The sequence below is a fragment of the Gigantopelta aegis genome, chromosome 4, assembly GCF_016097555.1.
Source record: "Gigantopelta aegis isolate Gae_Host chromosome 4, Gae_host_genome, whole genome shotgun sequence".
NCBI lineage: Eukaryota > Metazoa > Mollusca > Gastropoda > Neomphalida > Peltospiridae > Gigantopelta > Gigantopelta aegis.
Genome location: NC_054702.1, coordinates 103,767,695 through 103,779,933, shown reverse-complemented (window position 1 = coordinate 103,779,933; position 12,239 = coordinate 103,767,695). Strand labels below are relative to the sequence as shown.

General features: G+C 38.1%; 2 protein-coding genes across 2 annotated transcripts in view; both read right to left on the bottom strand.

The window, feature by feature from the left end:
• The window catches only part of LOC121371646 (visual pigment-like receptor peropsin), an 82,830-nt gene extending 74,246 nt beyond the window's left edge, over nt 1-8,584 (bottom strand). Inside the window, exon 1 of the mRNA XM_041497687.1 lies at nt 8,010-8,584. The gene's annotated coding sequence lies outside the window, so the exon portion shown is untranslated. The remainder of the gene's footprint in view (nt 1-8,009) is intronic.
• The window catches only part of LOC121371645 (UDP-GalNAc:beta-1,3-N-acetylgalactosaminyltransferase 2-like), a 432,378-nt gene that overhangs the window by 276,226 nt on the left and 143,913 nt on the right, over nt 1-12,239 (bottom strand). The window lies entirely within an intron of this gene.

The following is a 12,239-nucleotide window of genomic DNA, read 5'->3' as shown; positions in this document are numbered from 1 at the left end:
CTTCCTCCTGCCCCATATAACTGTAATACAAATGTGTTGAATGTGGTTAAATACAACATTCTTCCTTCCTCCTGCCCCATATAACTGTAATACAAATGTGTTGAATGTGGTTCAATACAACATTCTTCCTTCCTCCTGCCCCATATAACTGCAATACAAATGTGTTGAATGTGGTTCAATACAACATTCTTCCTTCCTCCTGCCCCATATAACTGCAATACAAATGTGTTGAATGTGGTTAAATACAACATTCTTCCTTCCTCCTGCCCCATATAACTGTAATACAAATGTGTTGAATGTGGTTAAATACAACATTCTTCCTTCCTCCTGCCCCATATAACTGTAATACAAATGTGTTGAATGTGGTTAAATACAACATTCTTCCTTCCTTCTTCCGTTTCGGCTAACTCAGCAACAACACACTACAATTTGGTTCAATTTGTCTCTGTGTCTTTGCCGGTAAAGCCATTTTATTATGAAACAAAATATATTGCGAAATATAACAAGATCAGTAAAAAATATTAGCCTAAAAAAAAACACATTTATAAAAATTAAAGAATCACATTTTTCTTGTCTGTTCTTGCTAACTCAGCAACAAACACTGCTCTTTGGATTACTTTGATAGTTATAACAGTAGAAACAACTCTGCTTGAAATCAAGTAATAAAACAAAGAGGTAATTGACAACTGATTTCCTTGCTTTTCTTTCGTCTTTCAGGAGACCTTCGGCCTCGGTGGCGTCATGGCAGGCCATCGGTCTACAGGCTGGTAGGTACTGGGTTCGGATCCCAGTCGAGGCATGGGATTTTTAATCCAGATACCGACTCCAAACCCTGAGTGAGTGCTCCGCAAGGCTCAATGGGTAGGTGTAAACCACTTGCACCGACCAGTGATCTATAACTGGTTCAACAAAGGCCATGGTTTGTGCTATCCTGCCTGTGGCAAGCGCAAATAAAAGATCCCTTGCTGCCTGTCGTAAAAGAGTAGCCTATGTGGCGATAGCGGGCTTCCTCTAAAAAAATCTGTGTGGTCCTTAACCATATGTCTGACGCCATATAACCGTAAATAAAATGTGTTGAGTGCGTCGTTAAATAAAACACTTCTTTCTTTCTTTCAGGAGACCTTAAACTATATACTAGTCACAACAAGTTAAGAGCCAGTATCAAATTTTACCTGATTTTTACCCCCCAAAAATAGGGGGGGGGGGGGAGAAGAAGTTATTTAAAAAAATCAGAGGCAGTACGTGATAGGTAATGAAAAGTAGGTTACAGACTTGAATAAAGCATTTCACATTGAATGTACACGAGCCTTTTACTCACAGCTTGTTTGGTTGTTGGTAGAAAGGGTGTGGCAAATGCATAAAACAATCCAAAATTGTTAGACTTTTTAAAAAGTTTTTTTTCTGACTAAGCAGGGCACCTGCCTAAAAACTGCATGGTTCACCTGAAGCTCCTGTCACCAAAACGTAAACTGAGCATTCTGGACTGTGGTCGAGCCCTGACATGTCTCAATGATAGCATATCAATGAGACAAGTAGCCTGCAATTGTAAACTGAGCATTCTGGACTGTGGTCGAGCCCTGACATGTCTCAATGATAGCATATCAATGAGACAAGTAGCCTGCAATTGTAAACTGAGCATTCTGGACTGTGGTCGAGCCCTGACATGTCTCAATGATAGCATATCAATGAGACAAGTAGCCTGCAATTGTAAACTGAGCATTCTGGACTGTGGTCGAGCCCTGACATGTCTCAATGATAGCATATCAATGAGACAAGTAGCCTGCAATTGTAAACTGAGCATTCTGGACTGTGGTCGAGCCCTGACATGTCTCAATGATAGCATATCAATGAGACAAGTAGCCTGCAATTGTAAACTGAGCATTCTGGACTGTGGTCGAGCCCTGACATGTCTCAATGATAGCATATCAATGAGACAAGTAGCGAGATGCCTGCAATTGTAAACTGAGCATTCTGGACTGTGGTCGAGCCCTGACATGTCTCAATGATAGCATATCAATGAGACAAGTAGCCTGCAATTGTAAACTGAGCATTCTGGACTGTGGTCGAGCCCTGACATGTCTCAATGATAGCATATCAATGAGACAAGTAGCGAGATGCCTGCAATTGTAAACTGAGCATTCTGGACTGTGGTCGAGCCCTGACATGTCTCAATGATAGCATATCAATGAGACAAGTAGCGAGATGCCTGCAATTGTAAACTGAGCATTCTGGACTGTGGTCGAGCCCTGACATGTCTCAATGATAGCATATCAATGAGACAAGTAGCGAGATGCCTGCAATTGTAAACTGAGCATTCTGGACTGTGGTCGAGCCCTGACATGTCTCAATGATAGCATATCAATGAGACAAGTAGCGAGATGCCTGCAATTGTAAACTGAGCATTCTGGACTGTGGTCGAGGCCTGACATGTCTCAATGATAGCATATCAATGAGACAAGTAGCGAGATGCCTGCAATTGTAAACTGAGCATTCTGGACTGTGGTCGAGGCCTGACATGTCTCAATGATAGCATATCAATGAGACAAGTAGCGAGATGCCTGCAATTGTAAACTGAGCATTCTGGACTGTGGTCGAGCCCTGACATGTCTCAATGATAGCATATCAATGAGACAAGTAGCCTGCAATTGTAAACTGACCGAGAGTGTGTTCAATATTGTGATTGGTTAATTACATTCTTTTCCCAGGATCAAATGAAAATAACACCTGGAAAACTAATGACGTCATTAGAAAGTGACGTCATTAGCAATTGGAACAGGCTAAGTTGACGATTCAAGAGTCTACAGTTAGATTGTAGCCAGGTATTTTGTTCAAGAAATACCAAATATACACTTAGTTCTGTAGAAAAACTATTGTTTATTTGATGCCCGCAAATGTTTAATTTTTGACCTCAGTCTAACTCCTTCAGTCAAAAATGACATTTGCAGGATCAAATAGACAATAACACCAACAAATCTAAAAACTCCATATGGTTATCTCCTAAGTGAGCCATTCTGTCATTAACTGCAAGAGTGTTTTCATACCACTGGCACAGCGAATTGGCTATCCCTCTCAGACGCAGTGTCAATGTGGCTCTTAACTTCTTGTGACTAGTATAGAATGGCAAAAGCCAAGGCGATTTGTATTTTATATACTAGATAGAGAAAATAGATAAATCAATCCATAAGTGTTGGGAGTTAAGAAAAGTGGATAAGAATAATTACCACACACACACACTCACTCTCACTCACACTCACACTCACACTCACTCACTCACTCACTCACTCACTCACTCACTCACTCACTCACTCTCTCTCAAAATACTTGCAACAAAATATAAAACAATACTACACTATACAAAAATCAAAAACTGGGAAAAGTTAAACATTTTATCGCTTATTCGTCACAATTTGTGCCCAACATTTCGGCAAGGGATTGCAATTCTCTGTTATCTAGGTAATATCCATCTTTACCAAGGAATGGCCATTAGTATAATCATTATAATAATTACATTAAACAGCTATTCCTGAGTAAAAGTGGATATTATATAGATAACAGAGAATTGCTATCCCCTGATGCAGGCAGTGGGATGCTTCCACAAACATTAGGTACAAATTGAAATGATAGCTATAAAGTGTAAACCAATACCAATCTTTCACACCATGGTCAAAAGAAAGGAAAGGAATGTGGTTTGGTGGTGTGGTTTTAAAGTCACTATAGCACACAGATTTAGTAATCAACTATTGAATGTCAAATGTTTGGTAATTTTTTACTTGTAATCTGACGAAACCTGCTACACTTTTTCATTAGCAGCTAGGGATCTTTTATAAGTATTTCCCAGACATGACAGCACATACCATGACCATTGATATACCGGTTGTGGTGCATTGGTTGAGAACGGAAAAAAACAATCAGAGATTTGTTCCACTGCATGAGGTGGTTTGATCCTACAATGCAAGCACATCAGGCTGGTGCTATATTGACGGTGTTCCACAAACTGAGCTAGATCCTGCCCAGAATATTTCACCTGAGCACCTTTTAAACTATGGCTATTTGGTGTCTGACATATTGTTATTTCGACATTTGAACAGGAGAGAGTAAAACCCATTACCATTACAGATGCTATTCCTAATAATAAAGTATCAGGGGATAGGTAGGACAGTACATATCATACCCTTCAATGTACAAGTTGTGGGGCACTGGTTGGTATAGAGAATAAACTAAGTTTTCCGAGGACGACCGATTATGTGACCCATCACAATTCAAGTGAGCTACATTCCATCCCTACACTGTGGTCAAATTCATGAGCCTGACAGATGTACAACTAAACGATAATCTCTTGCTGAACACTCAAACCAAACATGAAAGCCATTCTTGAAAAGATTCATCACTGAAGGAAACTAATGTAATAACAGAAAAACTTTATCAAGTTCCAAACGACCTTGCCCAATAGTAAAACTCATGGAACTGGCAGTATATAATTAAAAGATTCAACTGTAAACAATAATATCACATCATACTAGGAAAGCAATTTGTTAAATGGGTTAAGATGTTAAACTGTTCTTAAACTAATTTTGCCTTGGAATCACATTAATGGAACAAGTGAATATGGGGGTGGGTGGTAACCCAAACAAAAATTGCAAGCTTAATAAATAGCTGGTAACAACCTTGCGGCAAGGTGGTAACTACCGCGTTTCGAGCTAGTATTTGGAACCTTTTTACAACCTTGCCGCAAGCTTGCGACGAGCTTCTTGCAACCTTGCGACGAGCTTCTTGCAACCTTGCGACGAGCTTCCTGCAAGCTTATTCAGTTTAAGCTAGTATTTGGAACCTTTTTACAACCTTGCCGCAAGCTTGCAACGAGCTTCCCGCAAGCTTATTCAGTTTAAGCTAGTATTTGGAACCTTTTTACAACCTTGCCGCAAGCTTGCGATGAGCTTCCCGCAAGCTTGTTGCAACCTTGCCGCAAGCTTGCGACGAGCTTCCCGCAAGCTTATTCAGTTTAAGCTAGTATTTGGAACCTTTTTACAATCTTGCTGCAAGCTTGCGACGAGCTTCCCGCAAGGTTGCGACGAGCTACCCGCACGCTTGCGACGAGCTTCCCGCAAGCTTGCAACAAGCTTCCTGCAAGCTTGCGACGATCTACCTACAAGCTTGCATAAGTGGCAGCCATCTTGCATCTTGTATAATTCTTTTAAAAAACAACAATGGTTTTAAAGTGAAAAACATGAACAGTTAAAACAAAAAAATAGGTGCTACATGTTGTCAGATACTTAGGCTACAAAATTAGTTTACCTGTCTGATAGACATGTTCCATTTATGTGGGATAGTCTTGACTAAACTAATATGCTAAAAAGCTCCTGGTCCTATATTCTTCTTCTTCTTCTTGTTTTAGGTTATATTCCTCCACTATCTGGAGATCCACACTGTGGTGTAAAGTCATTTGTTTGTTTCTTCTTGTTTTCTTTTTTCTCCTGTTCCACCAAGCAGGATTCAACCAAACTTGGTCCAAATGATCCTCTTATAGACCTGACCAAGTGTTGTTATTTTTCAGGACAATAAAAATTCCAAGATGGCCGCCCTGGCCTCTGAATAACTGAGACATTTTTAACTTTTATTCAAGTTCCACCATGCAAATTTAAACCATATGTATTCCTAATGATCCTCTCATGGCCCTGACCAAGTTTGTTATTTTTTCGGGCAGATTTAAAATCAAGATCGCTGCCCTGGCCTCTGATTGACAGACATTTTTTTGCTTCTTTTCAAGGTCCACCAGGCCGGGTTTCAATCAAACTTAGTCCAAATGATTCTCTCATGACTTACTAAGTGTTGTTATTTTTGTGGCTGATTCAAAATCCAAGATGGCCACCCTGGCCTCTGATTGGCTCAGACATTTTCAACATCTTCTCAAATTCCACCAGGCTAATTTCAACCAAACATGGCCCATGTCATCCTCTCATGGCCATGCATATGTTATTATTTTTGGGGCCAATTGAAAATCCAATTATTACAAGATGATTCTGTTTTAAACATATTGTATTATCATTCGTATGTATTAATATTAATTTTGTTTTAATTATTATTGTAAATACTATCTAAATATGTAACATGTATGTTTGGTTGTTTAGCCACTGTTCCCACTGAATTTGATAAATCATATGAGAAGTTATGAATTAAAAACAAAATAACCATGAAAATTATTTGGACTTAGCTTTTTCTCCACAAGTGTAGACATGCTTTCACAGTTGAAGATATACATGCAGCAAGCTTACAAAAATGAAAACATGCTTGCGGGAAGCTTGCACAGTTGAAGATATGCATGCAGCAAGCTTGCGCAAGCTTGCAAAATGAAAACATGCTTGCGGGAAGCTTGCACAGTTGAAGATATGCTTGCAGCAAGCTAGCAAAAATGAAAACATGCTTGCGGGAAGCTTGCACAGTTGAAGATATGCATGCAGCAAGCTTGCGCATGCTTTCACAAATGAAAACATGCATGCGGCAAGCTTGCAGAAATACTGACTACCTTACGCGAGCTAAATGTTAGCTTGCAAATAGCTTGCATTGCTTGTACTACCTTGTAACAACCTTGTAACTACCTTGCAACAACCTAGCCGCAAGCATGCATTTTTGTTTGGGAACTTGAGACTAATCTGGTGAACAGCAATGCCAAATATGATTCATTCATTTCAACTATTTCAACTTCATGCTTATATCCAATTAAGGTTCAAGCACGCTGTCCTGGGCACACACCTAAGCTATCTGGGCTGTCTGTCCAGGACAGTGGGTTAATTGGTTAGTTGATTAGTGGTTAGTGAGAAGAAAGGGTAGTGGCCTTACACCTACCCACTGAGCCCTTAAGAACTTGCTCTGGGTTGGAGCCAGTACCGGGCTGTGAACCCTGTACCTACCAGCCTGTAGTCCGATGGCTTAACCATGATGCCACTAAGGCCGGTATTATATCACATATTATTATGAAAGCAATTTGTTAAATGTGATAAGATTTTAACTGATTTTGCCTTGGATTATGGGGCTGGGTGGGTGGTTACTTGAGACTAATCTGGTGAACCACGATGTAAAATATGAAAGCTATCTACTAAAGGGTGCAAAAGCTAAGACAACTTGAGACACATTAACTTAGTTCTCCGTTACTTTACTTTACTGGGGTTACTTATATTCATGAGGCTGGGTTGTTCTGGTAAATAACCATCATTTGGTGAATACTCACACAAAATATAAAGCTGTCCATTAAAGAATTCAAGAGTCTAAGCCGATTAGATAAACTTAAACTAACCAGATTATAATCACATTTAATGCAATTAAAAAACCCACCTGCACAATCCTCACAAATTACAACTAACATAAAAATAGCAGATTGATGTCTTTAAACATATGGAACAAGACATAGGTAGAAATATGAACATTAACCAAACATTAGCTTGACTATAACCAAATGTTCTATAGCCTGTCGACAACCAGATAGAAAATAGCATTTCGTCACATTGCGAGCAAGCCAATATAAACGATTTATGTACGCTGGAAAAAGAAAATGGGGTTAATTTGTATTATCAAGTTCAGATAAAAAAAATATATATTTCTTTTATGGTTGGCTTTATTGCTACAATGTGATTTTATATTTCAAAACTATTCAAGAAAGTTTTTAAAATAATAAAATCTGCTAATTTTGTAGTAAAATCCATGCTGCCAAAAATAAATAAATAAATAATTAAATAAATAAATAAATAAAAATAAAAAATAAAATAAAAGAGACTTCCTTTTTTCTAACAGAAACACCAAGAAAGCCAACCTAATCTTCAATGTACATAAAACTACATGTCCCACGTCACATATAAAGTCATAACAGTCACATTGGTCCTAACATCGTCAATGTTATCATGTGCATCATCATCATTATACTATTGTCAACACAAAATAATGTTTTAGTAATCAATACTCAATAGTCTATATAATCGATAAAAGTAAGACAAAAATAAAACTTTAAATGTTAGACTTACCAGTATTATTCCTGCTCATGTAGCATAGCTGACCAGTGGTCAGATCCCAACCTCACCACAAGGCACTGTTGTTGTCATCAAGGGCATGAATGGACAGGAGCAACTGATTTCATATTATTTAAAATCTCTTTTCAAAAGAGAAGTAAACCAGTTCGTAATAATTTGTGTGTTATTTTGCTGAACAGATTGTCAATTTAAATACATTTGTATCCTTAAATGCCAGTTGGACAAATAAATGTAAAATTGTTTCTTTTTTTTTCATTAATCATTCCAGTAGAAACACCAAAGTTCAATAATCTGTCTTTAAAAAGATGAATTATTCACAAATTTCACATCCAAATTCTTTATCACTAATTCCAGAAAAGATTACAAGGCACCGTTCAAATAATTCTGTCTTGTTCTGTGGACCGACCCATTGTGATTTGAGTTTGAAATATTGTCCAAAGACCGCATGTTTGAGAGTTGTCACTGCGATGTGATTAGCTGTGCCATCGTTTACTGGGAGTGCTATCTCCTAACGCAGAAGCCCTACACTGACTGGCCACAATACTTATACATGGACCGACTCGCTGCAAGATAGGCCTAAGCAAAGCTGTCACTCAGTTACCTATAGTCTTCCTCGTATTACTGGCTGTATGATTGGATAGTGCTGCTGGTACAACAGGCAGTCAAGAGACAATCAATATTCAAGAAATCAGCCAAACCCAGTCAACGATTCACTTCATGTGACCAACACGTTTAAAATACAAAATATCTGTTAAAAAAATTTAAAATCCTCATTAATTTCATGTTGAAAAAACCCAGCACATACACATGTAAAAATTAGGTAACACAGAAAAAGGTATAAATTCTCTTAAAAAAGCTGACTGTAAGTTAAACCTAATAAATGCCATGAGAACAACTTTCACACCAATTATTATACTTGAACTGGTTACAAGCTTCATTAATGACAAATTAACTGGCTTCAAACTTCAAGAAAACCTTCACAGCAAGACCTGTCTAAATTTAATGTTACATGTATCCAGTTATAAATAGGGGCGAGGCGTAGTTCAGTGGTAAAGTGCTAGCTTGATGCACGGTTGGTTTAGGATCGATCCCTAACAGTGGGCCCATTGCGCAATTTCTCTCTCCAGCCAATGCACCACAACTGGTACATCAAAGGCTGTTGTATGTGCTATCCTGTCTATGGGGTGGTGCATATAAAAGATCTGTTGCTGCTAATCGAAAAGAGTAGCCCATGAAGTGGCGACAGCGGGTTTCCTCCCTCAATATCTGTGTGGTCCTTAACCATATGTCCAACGCCATATAACCGTAAATAAAATGTGTTGAGTGCATCGTTAAATAAAGCATTTCCTTCCTTCCAGTTATAAATAAGAGTTTATCACAGAAAGTTGTTCATCCAGTACATGTAGGTATACAATTGATACTAACATAATAAAGACACCAATTGTATATTGAAAGTATTTTAACCCACTGCACTGATTTACTTAAGGCCAAAACTAAATATTCCTGACCTCTGGTCACAATTTGATTTTAAAAAAAATAAAATCTTGTGGTAGATATAACAGCACAATCTCTACTAGAAATAATGCTGCACCATATCAAATAATAATATTGTAACTGATCATGGCATTTTGGGTTCAAATGAGGTAATTGTGGGGTAAAGTCGAAGTCATAAATGTGATCTTGGCTTTATGGAAAATGTGAAGGAAAGCATTTAGGGTACCAAGGCAAATAACGGGGCATCATGGCCAATAAGGAGGGACCAAGGCAGATGAAAAGAACAATATATATACACACCCACCTTTTCTGTGCAAGCCAGATTTAAAAAACATTTTAAAAACCCACACACATCTAGAAGTTTGGTCATCTGACCAAAGACCGACTATATATATTTTTTGGCCTAAGACTGACTCCTTTACACAGTATATGTATGTAATTATATAATTAAAATTCTGCTCTGCCATTACACTAACGGGTCAGTGAAGATAAGAGACTAATTATAATGCCAGCCTGTACTTTGTTAGCATCCACATGTGTGGATTGATTTTAAAATCATGCCATGAACAGCTGTCTTGTAGACCAGCCATCAATACACCGAGGTTAAGTGATCTGCCTTGAGGTTTTTATCTATAGGAGCATGGGTTCAAATCTCAGCAGTGACTCCAATCTTAAATCAATCACAGCTCAGTGAGGTGTAGGGGTACATTTGAAGAGTTCAGGCGCAAAACGCGATATAAACCATTTTCTTTCTTTTTTTAGTTAAAGCCATTATTATATGTCAGTAAGGGCTAATCATAGGGCCGCTGATTTGCCGCAAAACGCGATTGATCATTATGAAATTGTATTGGGTAAATCCCGTTTTTTATCAAAACGCGATATACGCCAATTAAAAAAAAATCACTTTTACTGAAAATTAAAATATGGATATATCGCGTTTTGCACCTAAACTCTTCATTTGTACAGTCCAGATAGTCAAGAAATATAATATACAGATTACTGTGACATATATACAGATTACTGCACAAGTGGAAGTAACATAAAAAAATTATGTTTGGGAATTGTTTTATTCACTTACCAAACAAGGTCCATAAATGTTGTGTGGCATTTACGCGAGTGTGATAACTTATTACCTACAAACTGCAACTTATAACTATGACTGTATTTGCTACACAACTGGTGCTAACACCAATCAATGATGTCACAAAAACATGCATTAATCACGTTACACATGTTATAAGAATAAAAACAACAGAAATCCAGCTACCATTTATGTACTCATTTTATTATTAATTGAATTTAAATGTTGTTTTTTAGTTAATGGCTGTAACAGATGTACATCGATATCAATTTCATAAACAGCAGCTGCTGCAAGCTTGCAGTCTGTGTAGATTAGTGACATCAATAGTGTTTTAACAACATGGTTATTGCACATTCCATAAACTTAGAAAGCATCAATATAACTGTGTTCATTATAAACATTTTAATGTAATCTTAATTAAATAAACTTCATAGAGATTACATGTGTTAAGTTGTTTAAGTGGACCAACCAGAATTGTAATTAGCTGTGTAGATTTATTGTATTGGCAGTAATTAGCTAGGATTGAAACTTAGTTCAGCAAGACAAACAGGGCCAAATTTGCAAAGCCAGCCAGTTTTTTAAGCACAGGTGTTTATAAGCAGGTAACTACATTTTGCACGTCAAAAACAGACTTTGTAACTTCAGACTGGCCTCGGTGGCGTCGTGGTTAGGCCATCGGTCTACAGGCTGGTAGGTACTGGGTTCGGATCCCAGTCGAGGCATGGGATTTTTAATCCAGATACCGACTCCAAACCCTGAGTGAGTGCTCCGCAAGGCTCAATGGGTAGGTGTAAACCACTTGCACTGACCAGTGATCCATAACTGGTTCAACAAAGGCCATGGTTTGTGCTATCCTGCCTGTGGGAAGCACAAATAAAAGATCCCTTGCTGCTAATCGGAAAGAGTAGCCCATGTAGTGGTGACAGCGGGTTTCCTCTCAAAATCTGCGTGGTCCTTAACCATATGTCTGATGCCATATAACCGTAAATAAAATGTGTTGAGTGCGTCGTTAAATAAAACATTTCTTTCTTTCTTTCTTTCTTTGTAACTTCAGCTGATGATGTTTGTCCATCTAACAGTATTGTAACAGTGACTCTTTAAGAGAATTTAGCTCAGTTGGTTGAGCGCTCGCCCGAGATATTTGCATCGCAGGATCGAACCAATCCATTCAACTGATTTTTGTTTGTTGTTCCAAACAGTGCCGTGGTATGTGCTTTCCTGTCAGTGGAAAAGTGCATATAAAAGACACCTTCCTGATAACTATGAGACAAAATTACCAAATGTTTGACATCCAATGTGCTCTAGTGGTGTTATTAAATGAAAAACAAAACTTTAGAATATAGCCCATCTTCCAGGTCATGGACTGAACATTGGTGAAGTCAGAGGATGTGTCCATGATAGGCATGTTTGAACCATTCTCTGATGGAAGCATGCCAAACATCACACTCACACCACGTTATTGTCAAATACACAAATAAGCCTTGAAAAGATGGATCTCCAACAATCTCTGATGTGAAGCCACAAAAACATGTATTAAGAAATTCACATGAAGTTGAAAATCACAAATGGAAATAATCGTCAACTGACCTGTGAAGTAAGGAAAGGAGATACAGATCACAAGTGATAATTGGATTTCCCTGAACATAGGA